Genomic DNA, 13960 nt, shown 5'->3' with positions numbered 1-13960 from the left:
CTGATTCTTTGTATCTATCACAGTGCATTTTCTGTTTCTGTCTCTCACAGTATCTCAGTCCTTTTCCTTTTCTCTCTTTTCTCTTCCACCCAATCTTTTCCCCCTCATTTGAATTACTCTTCGGTAATACATGATCTATTCTTTTGTTCCCTATTATCAATATGTTCAAAGATTTGGGACTGGAAGGAACCTTGGGGCCATGAGTTCTTTTTTATTATTTTTTTTTTATTTTTTAATTTTTATTAAAGATATTATTTGAGTTTTACAGTTTTCCCCCAATATTGCTTCCCTCCCCCACCCCACCCCCACAGATAGCACTCCGTCAGTCTTTACTTTGTTTCCATGTTGTACTTCTATCCAAATTGGGTGTGATGAGAGAGAAATCATATCCTTAAAGAGAATGGAATTCTCAGAGGTAACCAGATCAAACCATAAGACATCTGGGTTTTTTTTTTTCCGAATTGAAGGGAATAGTCCTTGTACTTTGTTCAAACTCCGCAGCTCCTTATCTGGATACAGATGGTACTCTCCTTTGCAGACAGCCAAAAATTGTTCCCAATTGTTGCGCTGATGGAATGAGCAAGTCCTTCAAGGTTGAACATCACTCCCATGTTGCTGTTAGGGTGTACAGTGTTTTTCTGGTTCTGCTCATCTCACTCAGCATCAGTTCATGCAAATCCCTCCAGGTTTCCCTGAAATCCCGTCCCTCCTGGTTTCTAATAGAACAATAGTGTTCCATGACATACATATACCATAGTTTGCTAAACCATTCCCCAATTGAAGGACATTTACTGGATTTCCAATTCTTTGCCACCACAAAGGTGCCATGAGTTCCAAGAGCGTTTTAAACACTCTACCTGAATTGTCCATGGTCACTTATTAAAAAATGTATAGCAGGTATTTGAATTCAAGACATTCAAAATGCTCAGCAGAATCCATTGGGAACCTCACTTTTTTCTATTCACAAGCCCCCGCCCTTCACCCTGGCATCTCCCACCCACAACTTTCCATTTCTTGCAGACACTTGTTTCTGTCTTCTTCTGCTCCTCTGTTCCTGATTCCCTCTGTCTCTCTAATTCCAGCTTCATTACAAATATACATTATTTTTCTCTCTTGGTCACTGAGAGGATTCTACCTTTGGCAGGCCTGAAGAATGGAGATGTTGCAGTTGAAGTGTCTGCAGGCCACGAAACCCACCTGTCCAAGCTCTTCCCTTCAACACAGTGGGCTCCCCTGAGACAGCTGGAGTCTACAAACAGTGGCAGTCCCCTTCTAACCGAGAAGAGGTAGCAAGTCTTCTTTTGTTCTTTGAATGACGGACTCTATCTAACAGCCTAAGTGGCCTTGCAACACAATAACCCTGTGTTCAGGATACCAGCCAGCCACTCATAAGCCTGCCTGCTTGGGGTCAAGGTGCTGATCCACCTGCCCAAAACCTCCAATGAGGGTACCACCAAGGAGTAGAGTAAACAATGAGCATGTAGGGGGTACCTTCTACCACCCTCCAGAAAGAGGGAAAACAAGATTGAGGAGGAGCCAGGGCCTTGAAGTGTCATGGACCTGACTGAGGATGCCAAGTCTGAAGGCAAGTGAGGCTGAGGGGCCTGCAGCAGACTGCTGAGGGTTTCTCCCCCTTTCTGGCTGAGCATGTAGACTCCTAGGGTCTAGGAAGTAGAGATCCCAAATCCAAAGGCTCCTAGGGACAGCATACCTGAACCAGTACAGTAGTGGAGAAGACCCTCTGCTGAAGGTTCTGGAAACATAGCATGATGATTGCATTGAGGATCCCACCAAGAATGTTGAGAATGCAAGGCCTGTGGACAACAGTCATCAGAACAGATAAGAAAAAGGAGGAGCCTGGCTTCCCTGCCATTACTACTTTGCCCATTTCCTGTACCTGCCCCATCTCAACAACCTGTCCACCCAGGGAAAATGACACCCTCTTCACCTTCTTCTTCTGCAGTGACATTCCCTCCCCAGTCCAACCATTCAAACATGTACACTATCTTTCTCCAGGCCAAAGAACAGGGCAGGGCCAGGGAGCACAAATTCATTGCCCCCACTTTCATGCCTTCAGTTGAGGCCTATGATAAATGGAGGGGTCTTACACAGATTGCTTCAGGGGCCCAGGACACCAAAGCTAAGAACAAAGAGTTGAGCAAAGTGGAGGTGCTACACCCCCATTGGAAGAGGGCCTGGACAACCTCTCTTTTGCCCCCTTGCCCCAGGATTTCCCTTGCCCAGGTGATGCAAGGAGGGCAGAGTTGAAGATGGAGAAGAATTCTGTGATCCAGGACAACTCCTTGCTACTGCAGAGGCATGCAACATTGAGAACTCTGGAGCCAACCTGGGGTGGGGCTCTCGCAGAGAATGGACTGCTTGTCCCTCAGTGTCTTGTTGAAGTTCAAGGAGCAGTGGGCATATGAGTGGGAAAGTTCTACAGGGTTGTTTCCAGCAAGGTGGCCAAGATCTATGACATCCTGTTTTATCCCTCCAACACCAGCTCTATTTACCTCCTTTCTACCCACCCACCCTGAGCAGAAAAGGAAACCCTCTGCCATAGCCAAAATTGCCACCACTCAGATGGCAATGCTGACTGCCCCACACAACCACGAGAGCCAGGTTTAATGTAGATGGTGTAAAAGGGTTATTTGGAACCCAGTGACCTACATTGAGTGTTTTGGTGGGAGGTCCCTGAGGGAGGGGACCTCCATCCAGGTTCTCATCAAACACAGAGGCAGCTCTGCCAAGAAGGCCTCTGTCTAACCTGGCTGTGCCAGAAATAACCCTATTTGGCTGAGTGGGATACATGAAAAGGGGCCTTTCATAGCTAGGTACCACTAGTATCCCACATCTGTTCTGCAAACAAGGTAGCAAAAAGCTAAGGTAGGAACCTGAGAGACCAGAAAGTGCTAGGGCCATGGGGAGGGAGAGGACTGGCTCCCACAGTGAGGTGGATTTAAGTTAGCTCCCTGTGGGCATCACAGGTGTAGAGGCCCCCCAGAAGGACAATGGGGGCAGCAAGCTGGTCCCAGACTGGCTCACCAGGACTGTTCTCTATCCCTTAAGAAAATCAAAGGGCACATTCTCTCAGATGCGTAATATGGAGATGACCCAGGCCACCAAGGCAAGAAGGCCTCCTGGGGAAAGGTTGGCAGGAGTTGGAGCAAGAAAATTTCCTCAAAGAAATGAGGACTTGGCTCTGACCCATCCCACTGGTTGTGTCACAAATGGCTTCAATACTGACTTTGTAGACCCAGGGTCAGCCCTGCCTGGTTCTGGGCCTGCTGACCCAGGGACCCACCTTGCTGCACACCTGGAGACTGGTAGACTTCCATGTTGTTAGTAGGCCATCCCATTGACTTAGGCCACACCTCCCGGGGTCAATGCAGGCCTCCAGCTTCCCCCCTCAACCCGGAATGGAGTCTCCATTCCTTTCCCCTCTACTATGGGGGTCTTCTTTTCTATTTCATAGGAGATCTCAAGCAGTGCAATTGCCAGTGATCCCAATGAACACTTGCCTTCTGTTACTGAGGTTCACCAGGTATTCCCCCAACATGAAAATCCCCCAACAATCTCATCAGCTCCAGCTGGTGTCTCAGAAGTGGTTCTTATGGCAGTAGGAGATATCCATCTTGCAGCAGGCCTGGAGCAACAGAGTAGAGTGCAGGTGTTGGAAAGGGTATAGGTCAAAAAACAAGTGGAGATGGAAGAGAAAGTCTCCAGGCCAACCCATATAGTACTCAATAGGGTCTCTATTCCATTGGTTCAGGACTTAACCACCTGAAGCACCTGTCCTCTCACCCAGCACTTCCAAGTCTGCCAGCTAGGCTCTCAGCCCCCCATCCTTATCCCCTTGTGCCTCATGGGTGTGAGGGTTCAGAACAACTTTGCACTTGGCTAAATTCAGGTGCAGGGTCATGTAGTTCTCCCTCCAGCCAGAGGACTCTATCAAATGACCTGAGCTGCTTCCCAGACACCTCCCAGGAGTAAAGTTCCAATTTCCCTTTCTAGTGCACTCTCCCTTGTGGGAACGTTGCCCTGCCTCCCACCACATCTTCAACAATCACTTTTCTGTCTAGATTGAGACTCAGAGCAGGAAGGAACTCCAGGGGTCATTGAGTCCATGCCTATCATATTAGCCCAGAAGCAAGAAAGGCTTAGTCACTTTAAGTCATTTCCACCAAGGGTCACACATCTTCTAAGAACGTGTAAGAAAGGATTTGAACTCAGGCTACAATGACTCCCAAGTAAACAAATATGGAGACTTCACTGCATCAGTCCCACAAATGGCCCTCAAAGTCCATTTCCTCCATATCTCTCCCTTCTTCTGTGAACTATTCACTCTAAACCATCTGTTCTCTTCTCACTCCAGTTCTAAGGGGCCTTTCCTTTCTTTCCTCCTCATCTGAAAGGGTATATAACTGGTAAAATCCAAGAGGGCATTAAGGCCAGAGTGATGCTTTAACCTAATATGCTGAGAGAGATTATTTGGATTGTCCAGACCAGGGCAGGTGCACAGTGCACTGGATCGAGTACTGGCCTTGGAGGCAGGAGGATGGAAGCTTGAATCTGGCCTAAGACATTTGACTCTCACTAGTTGTGTGACCTTGGGCAAATCACTTAACCCTGATTTCCTGACATCCAGGGCCAAATCCAGTCAGACTTATTCTTTTCTGACGATTGGACCCAGATGACTTTGGAGGAGAAAGTGAGGTTGGTGACTTAACACACAACCCCCCCCCACTTAAATTCAATTCAGTTGCTTGTCATGGCATCTCCTCTCTGATGTTGGGGTCTTTTTCAAAAATGAAGGACAAAAAAATATTATTGGATTGTTCAGGCCAACATAGTCATTGAGCATCCGGATTCTAACTCAAATATCTTGACTCCAAGGTCACAACTCTTTCCATCATTCTATGCTTCCTCAGGGATCCTTTACATTTCAATAACTCCCTCACCATGGATCTCCTTCCTCTATTGCTTTCTCTATATCCCTGTCTCCAAGCTCCATCTTTTTCCTTTTGTTTCTGTTTCTCTCCTGTCTATCACCACTTAGTGAAATTCTTTTTCTCTTTACTCTAATTCTTATCCATTAATAAATATTTTTACATCTAAAACAACTAGGATCAAAGCTTTAGAACTGGATGGAACTCTAGGGGCCATTGGATCCAAATCTATTCTATGAAAACTGCACAGTGAGGCTTAGCCACTCTAAATGACTTATCGAGGTTCAAACATTTATGCTGAATGTGAATTTTGGTTTGAATCACACATCCAAGAAGACCCCTGGATGAGACCTCCCTAATTTTCTCTATCGATTCCCCTCAATACCCACTTTCCACTTCCTCTGGACATTTGCTTCTGCCTCCTCATCTTCAGTGACTAATTCACTCAAACTCTGTCTGTATTTCAAAATTAATTCCAAATGAGCATCTTTTCTCTCTCTTGGATCTAGGGCTTCATAGAGCTGGAAGGTCATTAGATACCATCAAATCCAGCCACATGATTTTACTGAGGAGAAAACTGAGACTGACAGTGGCTAAGTGACTTCTTTAGGGTCTGTGTGTCAGCAGGCAAGGTAGAATTTAAATTCAAAATGTCAAAGCAAAATGTTCACTATAATACCTCACCATTTCTGTCTCTGGTTTTATTTTGGAATCTCTGTTCCTCTCTCATTTTTTTCTCTTTGTCTCTATCTGACTTTCTATCCCATCTCTCTATCTTTTATTTTGTCTCTCCCTCTCTCTTTCAATTTCCCCTGTACTTTCCTACCAACCTTTTCAAAAGATTTCCTTTGCCAGCGCCTATTTCCAACCTGTATTTAGGATTCTGTTCTTTTTTTAAAGCATATTTTTCTTTCTTTACAGTCCCTGTAACTCTCTTTTTTGTTCCTAGTCCCCTTTCTTTTTCAGTCAACTCTACCTTCCACTTCATCCTCTTTAAAAGATTTTGCTTTTCCTTGCCCAAATTCCAACTAATTTATCAGTGGTCATTTCTTTTTATCTTTATCATCAACCTGATCACAAGTTTAGGGCCAGAATGAACCATAGGACATACTGAATCCAACTCCATTATCTTTAAAAGGCAGACTGAAACCTAGCTGTGTGACTCACATGATCCTCCTGCTCCTGTTCACAGTGTTTCCATCTCTGTGTATCTCTCCTCCTGCAAACTTTCTTTAATTATAATCTGGCTTCCATCCCTAGGGGACAGACTTTTCTCTTTTCTGGCAACCCTAGCTAAGAGCGATCAATGACATCTCCAGGGTAATAGAGCTTGTCTGTAGCTGATGTGGGATTTAAATTCAATGAGTTAAATTCTGCATAATACTCTGTTCACTATGAAAGTAAATTGATTTCTAAGCTTTGCATCTCTCCCTCACCTGAGGTCTCTGTTCCTCTTCTCTTCATTTTCCTCCTTAATGGACTCTTTCTTCATTTCCTTCTTGTTCACACACATGTGTTTGTTTATTTTTGGGTGTCTTTGTCTCTGTCCCTCTTACTGTATCTGTATCTGGTTTCTTTTTCTATATCATTGCCACTCTATTTTCATCTCTCTTTAATGCTCTGATTCTGTGTATCTATCTCAGTTCATTTTCTACCTCTGTCTCAGTAACTCAGTCCCTTCCTTTTTCACTCCTCTCTCCTCCTCTAAATCTTTATTTCTCCCCTTATTTTAATTTCCCTTCAGTAAAATATGATCTATTCTTTTGTTCCCTATTATGCATATGTTCAAAGATGTGGGACAGAAAGGAACGCTTGGGGCCATGAGTTCTAATAGAGGTTTAAACACTCTACCTGAATTGCCCACAGTCACTTATTAAAAATGTGAAGCAGGCATTTGAATTCAAGACATTCAAAATGCTCAGCAGAGTCCACTTGGGAACCTCACTTTTTTCTATTCACATGTCCCTGCCCTTCACCCAGGCATCTCTCCACCCATGACTTTCCATTTCTTGAAGACAATTGTTTCTGTCTTCTTCTGATCCTTTATTCCTGATACCCTCTGTCTCTCTAATTCCAGCTTCATTAAAAATAATCATTAGTTTTCTCTCTTGGTCACCCAGAGGAGCCTATGTGTGAAGCATCTACCTTTGGCAGACCTGGAAAATGGAGGAGATAACAAGATGGAATTTTCTGAAGGCCACAAAATCCACCTGTCCAAGCTCTTCCCTTCAACATAATTGGTTCACCTGACACAGCTGGAGCCCACCTATAGCGGCAAACCCCTTGGAACCCAGCAGAGGCAGCAAGGCTTCTTTTATTATTGGAACGATGAACTCTCTCTACGAGGCTAAGTGACCATGCATCCCAATAACCCTGTATCCAGGATACCATCCAGCCACTCAAAAGCCTGTCTGCTTGGGTTTAGGAACTGATCCACCTTCCCAAAATCTCTCATCAGGGTACCCCCAAGGAGTGGAATAACAGTGGGCATGAGTGGGTGACCTGCCACCATGCTCCAGTAAAAGGGAAAACAAGGCAGAGGAGACTCCACAGCCTTGAATTGTTGTGGACCTGAATGAGGATGTCAAATCTGAAGGGGAGTGAGACTGAGGGGGCAGGAACATGTTGTTAAGGGTTTCTCACCCAACTTGTCTGAACTTGTGGGTTCCTGGGGTTTAGGAAGTGGAGAAACCATATCCAAACATCCCTAAGTACAGTCTGCCTGAACCAAAGCACTGGTGGAAGAGACCCTCTGCTGAAGGTTCTGGATCCATTACAGGATGGTTGTAATGAGGATTCCTCCCAGCATTTTGAGAATGTTGGTCTGTGGGCCACAGTCATCAAGACTGATCTAAAAAAGGCTGAGGATGGCATCCCTGCCACTACTACTTTGACCATTTCCTGTACCTTCCCCTTTCCACATTGTGCCCAATCAGGGAACATGACCCCCTGTTCACCTTCTTCTTCTGCAGTGACATCCCTCCAAACTCCATCCATTCCAGCATGTACACTGTCTTTCCCCTGGCCAAAGAGCAGGGCAGGGGCAGGGAGCATAAAGTCATCAGCCTCACTTGTGTGGTTTAAGTGAGGCATATGATGAATGTTGTGGTCCCACTCAGATTGCTTCAAAAGCCCAACACACCAAGGTTAAGGGCAAAGAGGTGAGAAAAGTGGAGGTGCTACATCCCCTGTTGGAAGAGGGCCTGGTCAACTTCTCTTTTGCACCCCTTCCCCAGGAATTCACTTGCCCAGGTGATGCAAGGAGGGCAGAGGTAAAGATGTAAAAGAACTCAGTCATCAAGGATAATTCCTTGATCTATAGTGGCACAAGATATTGAGACCACGGGAATCAACCTTGAGTGGGGCTTGCTCCAAAGTGGGAGCTTTGCTCTCCCAAAATCTTGCTGAAGTTCATGGAGAAGTGAGCATGTGAGTGGGAACAGTTCTACAGGGTTGGTGTCAGTGAGTTGGCCAAGATCTATGGCATCCTGGCCTTACCTTATAGCACCCAAACATCACCCAGATCTATATGTCTCCCTTCACCCCCTACCCTGAGCAGAAAAGCATTTCTTCTGCCATAGCCAGTCTTGACACCACTCAGATGGCAGTGCTGACTGCCCAATACAGCCACGAGAGCCCGGTGGAGAGGAGATGGAGAAAAAGTGTTAGTTGGAGTCCAGTGACCTGCAGCAAGTGTTTTAGCGGGTGGTCCCTGGAGAAGGGGACCTCCATCCAGGTTCTCATCAATCACAGAAGCAGCTCTGCCAAGGAGGCTTCTGTCCAAACTTGCATCGACAGGAAGTGCCATAATTGGCTGACTGGGACACTTGAAAGGGGACTTTCACAGCTAAGTACCACCAGGGACCCTCATCTGCTCCTAAAACAAGGTGGCAAAAACTAAGGTGAGATTGTGAGAGACCAGAAAGTGCTAGGTCCTAGGAGAGGGAGCGGACTGAGTCCCACAGTGAGGTGGAAGGCAGCTCCCTTTGGGCATCACAGGGGCAGAGGCCCCCCAAGAAGAACAATGGGGGCAGCAAGCTGGGCCCACCCTGGGCCTATTCCTTATTAAAATCAAAGGTCACAGTCTCACAGATGAGCAATATCGAGATAACCCAGGCCACCGTAGCTAGAAGGCCTCCTGGGTGAAGGGTGGCAGGAGCTGTAGCAACAAAAGTTTCTCAGAGAAATGAGGACTTGGCTCTGACCTCAATACTGTCCTTTTGGTGACAGGGTCAGCCCAGCCTGTTTTCTGGGTCTGCTGATTCAGGGACCCACCTTGGTTCCCACCCCTGTACTGGTATTCTTCCATGTGGTTAGTAGGTCATCCCATTGACTTAGGCCACACATCCCTGAACTGAGGCAGGCCTCCAGGTGCTGACACAAATTTGGTATGGGGACTCTATTCCTTTCTCCACTGCTATTGGGGGTCTGATTTTCAGTTTGACTGGGGCCCTCAAGCAGGGCAAATGGTAGGGATTACAGTGAACATTTGCCCCTATTGCTGAGGTCCATCACGTAACCCCGCCAGCACGAAGATCCCCCAACAAGCACATCAACTCCAACTGGTGTCTCACAAGTAGTTACTAAGGCAACAGTGCATATCCATCTTGCAGCAGGCCTGGAGCTCCAGAGGAGAGTCCAGTTGGTGGAAAGGTTACAGGTCAAGCAACAAGTGGAGATGGAAGAGAAAGTCTCCAGGCCCAAGCCAGAGAGGAGTCAATAGGCTCTCTACTCCATTGGTTCAGGACTTAACCACCTGAAGCCCCTGTCCTCTCAGTCAGCCCTTCCACATCCTACAACTAGGCTCTGAGCCCCCAACACTTTTCCTCTTGTGCTTCACCTGTGTGAGGGTTCAGAACTATGGTCATCTACAAATTGCGAAAGATACCCAAGGCACCACTTTACTCTGATCCCTGCTCTCCTAGATCTCATCCTCCGAGCCCTGTTTCTCCTTCCCCACCTCTGAACTCTGCCTTACCCCCAAACAGGAATCTCTGGAACACATAGAGGATTAAGATTTGGAATTAGAGAAAGAAACCTACCTTGAAGACAAGTTTCCAGAGATTCCTCTAAGATATTCATTAGAATGCCTTCCCTCTTCTTTTAGTTGGCATCACCCATATCTCCTCTAGCCCACAATGCTCCTGAAGTAGATGGGTTGGCCCCTGATGTACAATTGCCTACTGAGGGTCTTGAACACATGGAGCTGTCCTGGGAGGATCAACCCCTTCATTTGAACTCATCCAAAAGAACACAGCATCTCCAAGTCAGCCCCAAGAAGAACCCATGGAGGAGAAGGTGAAGGCTGAGTTGGAGGAATGCAAGAGGATTAGGATAAGCTCCCTGAACCAAACTTGAGCTACCCAGTCCCCTGTCCCCAGCAACTGGACCAGGCCAGAACAGGGACCAATGCAGTCAAATGCCATATCTAGGTGAATCATTTAACCCAATAGAGCTATAGCTTTAAGAGTTTCAGGAAAGTACACTAGAATATCTGGTTGGGTCTTGGCATATCTGAAGGTGACGATGAGACTCTGAATGGTTTCTGTCAGTCTAGAGGCTTGTTCCATTGACAAAGGTTATAAAGGCCCATTAGATAAAGGTGAAGAAGACCTCACAGGAGGGGAACTGATCAAGGAGCCAAATGCCTAGCTGAGCAAGTTAATGCCCAATGGCCCTCCAAGCAGTGTGGAAATATAGGATAGGGAATCTGGTCCTAGGGAGAAAGAGTTCTTCATCCTCCCAGCAGAGCAGAAAGTCCCCAGAACCCAGAAGAACTTGCAAACTCCCCACTCTAGACACCACCCAGCAAAATGGTCCATTGTCTGTTATGAATGCGTTGATGGCCAAGAGAGTTCCCTCAGATCTAACCCTTGCAGAACACTGGTGGTGTCACCAAAGCCATTGGAAACCTGGAGGTGGAGGGGACCCTGTCCTTGGAGCAGATCTTCTTAGAAGACATCAATCGGCTGAGTGAGATTGCTGAGTTAGAACTGGAGAAGAGGACACAGGAAGTTGAAAATCAAGTAAGCTGTCCTGTGTGACCCAGCCTTGAGACCTTGCTAGCTGCCAACACCCATATGTCAATTTAAATGCTCTACTGTCCTTTCATGTACCCTTTGAAGACCATTAAGTTGTCCTAGCAACTGAACTCTTAGAGGTGATATAGCTGGCTCTAGATAAAGGGTGAACCGATATACAGGCTTGATAAAGTCTGCCATTGCCATTATGAACTAAACTAGGAGAGGTCGGTTGAGTTCCAATGATGAGACAAGAAGGAACAGGAATAGTTGAAGTTACATAGGTGCAAAGAGTCCAAGGACAATATGAGAAAACTAGAAGCTGAGTGAAAAGAAGGTCCTGGAAATGGAAGCATGTATAGAGTACTCTTTCTTCTTCTCCTCTGGGAAAAGGGAAGAGTAATGTCATGAGTGGGAAGGTGAACAACTCTTTGTTGAATTAGGAGGCTCTGAGAAGGGGTGTGCAAGAGACACAAAGATCAATACCTGAGGAAGAAGATGTTGTAGATAATGGAACTGGGAAAGGAATGGGGAGCCACAAGAACAGGGCTGAGTATGAGGCCACATCTGGCTATCCATGGAGCTGAAGGTTAAGAAGAAGAAGTTGATCAGTGACCAAGAGCAGCTGTCAGCTAAGCAGGAGAAAGTCCCATCCCTCTCCAAGCAAGACAAGCTGAAGACACCCTACACGTTTTCAGAGTTCTGGGGGGCGGAGAAGAAGAAAAGTCATGGGGTCAGCTTCAGGTACACATCTTCCCATGACTCCCTGCTGGGCAAGAACGAAAACTAAACCCTGACCAAGGGACTGAATCTATCTCTAAAACACTCAGAGAAGATAAAAATAAGTTTGCTTCCAAAGTGAATTTGGGGGTGAAGTCAAAGTTCTAACGTTAAAGTTTCTATTCACATGTGATATCAGAAATGAGAAGCTACTCCTATAATACAGACTCAGAGAAGATGATGAATCTCTCAGGGATAAGTGGCCTTCACAGTCTCTATCCAATTCCCATAAGAGACATTCCAGTCTCCACAGCTAAGTGGGTAAGAAAAGAGCAAGTGGACTGGAGGTTTCAATCCAATCAAGAGGTGTGTGTCTGCCACCAGAGTTCTCAAGACTAAGCAGACCACTGGGTAAAGCATCATTTGGTTTGATATTCTGAGAATCCAAGGATAGATCTTCCTTCAGTGACTTTTCAGAGAACCTATTTGATCATGGTGACTAGCTAAAAACACAAATATACCTTCCCAATGTACACTAGGTTTGCGGTCCATGAGCTAACTTCCACCTGATTTAGCCTATCTGTAGACAGACTAAAACATATTATGCTCAGGGCATTGAAACAGCAACAGCTTTCTAAGAAACAAATTTGAATTTTATAATCTATCATGCACTCCAGATAGAAGGGCAAAAAGCAGCATTCTGCAGGCTTTTCAAGAGAGACGGAGAGAGCAAAAAAATTAAGGAGATGAGTCAATGGAGAAAACAGTGAATATGTGGATGGGAAGCCAAAGGATTTATTTTATGTCACCGAGGTTTATCCATTTTATCCTTTCACATCTCTCACATAGGCCACCTTTGTCCACTTCCACTGCCAGCACTTTGAGGCAATTCCTCATCATCTCATTCCAGCACTATTGAAAGAGCCATTTCTGTGCTCCTCCAGTCTCCATTCTCATCATACTCCACTCCTTCCTCCATCCAGTTGTCTAAAGAATAGAGTCCAATGATGGACCTCAACTAGGTAATGATCTCCAGCAACTCCAGGAAGAAATCTAAAACCCTGTTGGTGAACTGTTGGCCTGTTGTCTCTACCGTTAGAATGGGAGCTCCTTGAGAGCAGAGACTACTTGTGACCTGACTTCACATCTCTAGGGTTTAGCATGATCCCTAACAAGTGATCAATGTTGAGTGATTGACTGATGGAAAGAAGAATATATTCTTTATTCACAGGCAGGTGATGAGAGGATAAGTAAAAGGGACCAAAATTGAGAAAGAATTCATTTTGGATAAACATTCAAGATCTCTTATCCAAGGACAGGAAGTACTTATCACAAGAGTGGAGAAGATTTTGACTGTTTCCTTGCAGAGGGTTCAGAGATTTTTGATTATTAGGCATGTTGGGGATCGTTACATTTTTAGGGCAACAAGATGTGGCAGAGTGATTGTGGTTTCTCTTCCTACACACAAACATGTCACCAGATTCCCAGGGCTTTCTTTCTCTCTGGTCCGCACAACCCTATAAAACTGGAGGAAAATGGGAGAAGATCAAATCCAACACCAGCATTTGGGAGAAGAGAAACCCGATTTGGACAAATGAAATGACTCCCCGGGGTAAAGCAACTTTGCCCTTGCTGATTTCAGATGCAAACTCATTAGTTCTCACTCCAAGCTAAGAAGTCTGTCCAATGACCCTGAGCCACCTCCCAGATACTTCCCAGTCCTAAATTTCTAACAGCCCTTTCTAGCTCTCTCTCCCGTGTAGGAATATGCCTCTTCCACTCCCAACCCTCCAAAATCACCTCACTGCCCAGATTTAGGCTCAAGGCTCTCCTTTCTCTCTGCCTCAGCTGTAAACTAATAAAGCTGGGGGAATCTTAGAGGCCATCAAGGACAGGGCTAACATTTTACAGAGGAAGAAACTGAGACCGAGAAAGACAATATGAATTGCCCAGATAACAAAGTCATTGAACATTAGCTCAATTATTCTTTTTTTTCTTTTTTTTAGCTCAATTATTCTTATGTCAAGATCTGGCCTCTTTCCATCATGCTACCAGTCCCCACTTTACTTTTGAATCTCTCCATCCTGGAATCTCTTGCCTCCCCATAATGCTTGCTCTCATTCTCTTTATATCACTGGCTCCTGTTTGTATCTATGTCTCTCTCGCCCACTTTTCCTTTTCCTTTTTCCTTTTCCTTCCCTGTCATCCTCAAAGAATTTTCTTCTTACTCTAATTCCCACTCTAAAAATAAGTGGTCCTTTTTCCTTACTG

General features: G+C 45.6%; 2 pseudogenes; both read left to right on the top strand.

The window, feature by feature from the left end:
- LOC141504080 (uncharacterized) overlaps positions 1-2426 on the top strand; it is a 63119-nt pseudogene extending 60693 nt beyond the window's left edge.
- Positions 2427-3103: 677 nt separating this feature from the next.
- On the top strand, positions 3104-12192 carry LOC141504079 (trinucleotide repeat-containing gene 18 protein-like; annotated as a pseudogene).
- The last annotated feature ends 1768 nt before the right edge of the window (positions 12193-13960 follow it).

The sequence above is a fragment of the Macrotis lagotis genome, unplaced genomic scaffold (assembly GCF_037893015.1).
Source record: "Macrotis lagotis isolate mMagLag1 unplaced genomic scaffold, bilby.v1.9.chrom.fasta BILBYCTG092, whole genome shotgun sequence".
Lineage (NCBI taxonomy): Eukaryota > Metazoa > Chordata > Mammalia > Peramelemorphia > Peramelidae > Macrotis > Macrotis lagotis.
This window is presented reverse-complemented; position numbering and strand designations above follow the sequence as displayed.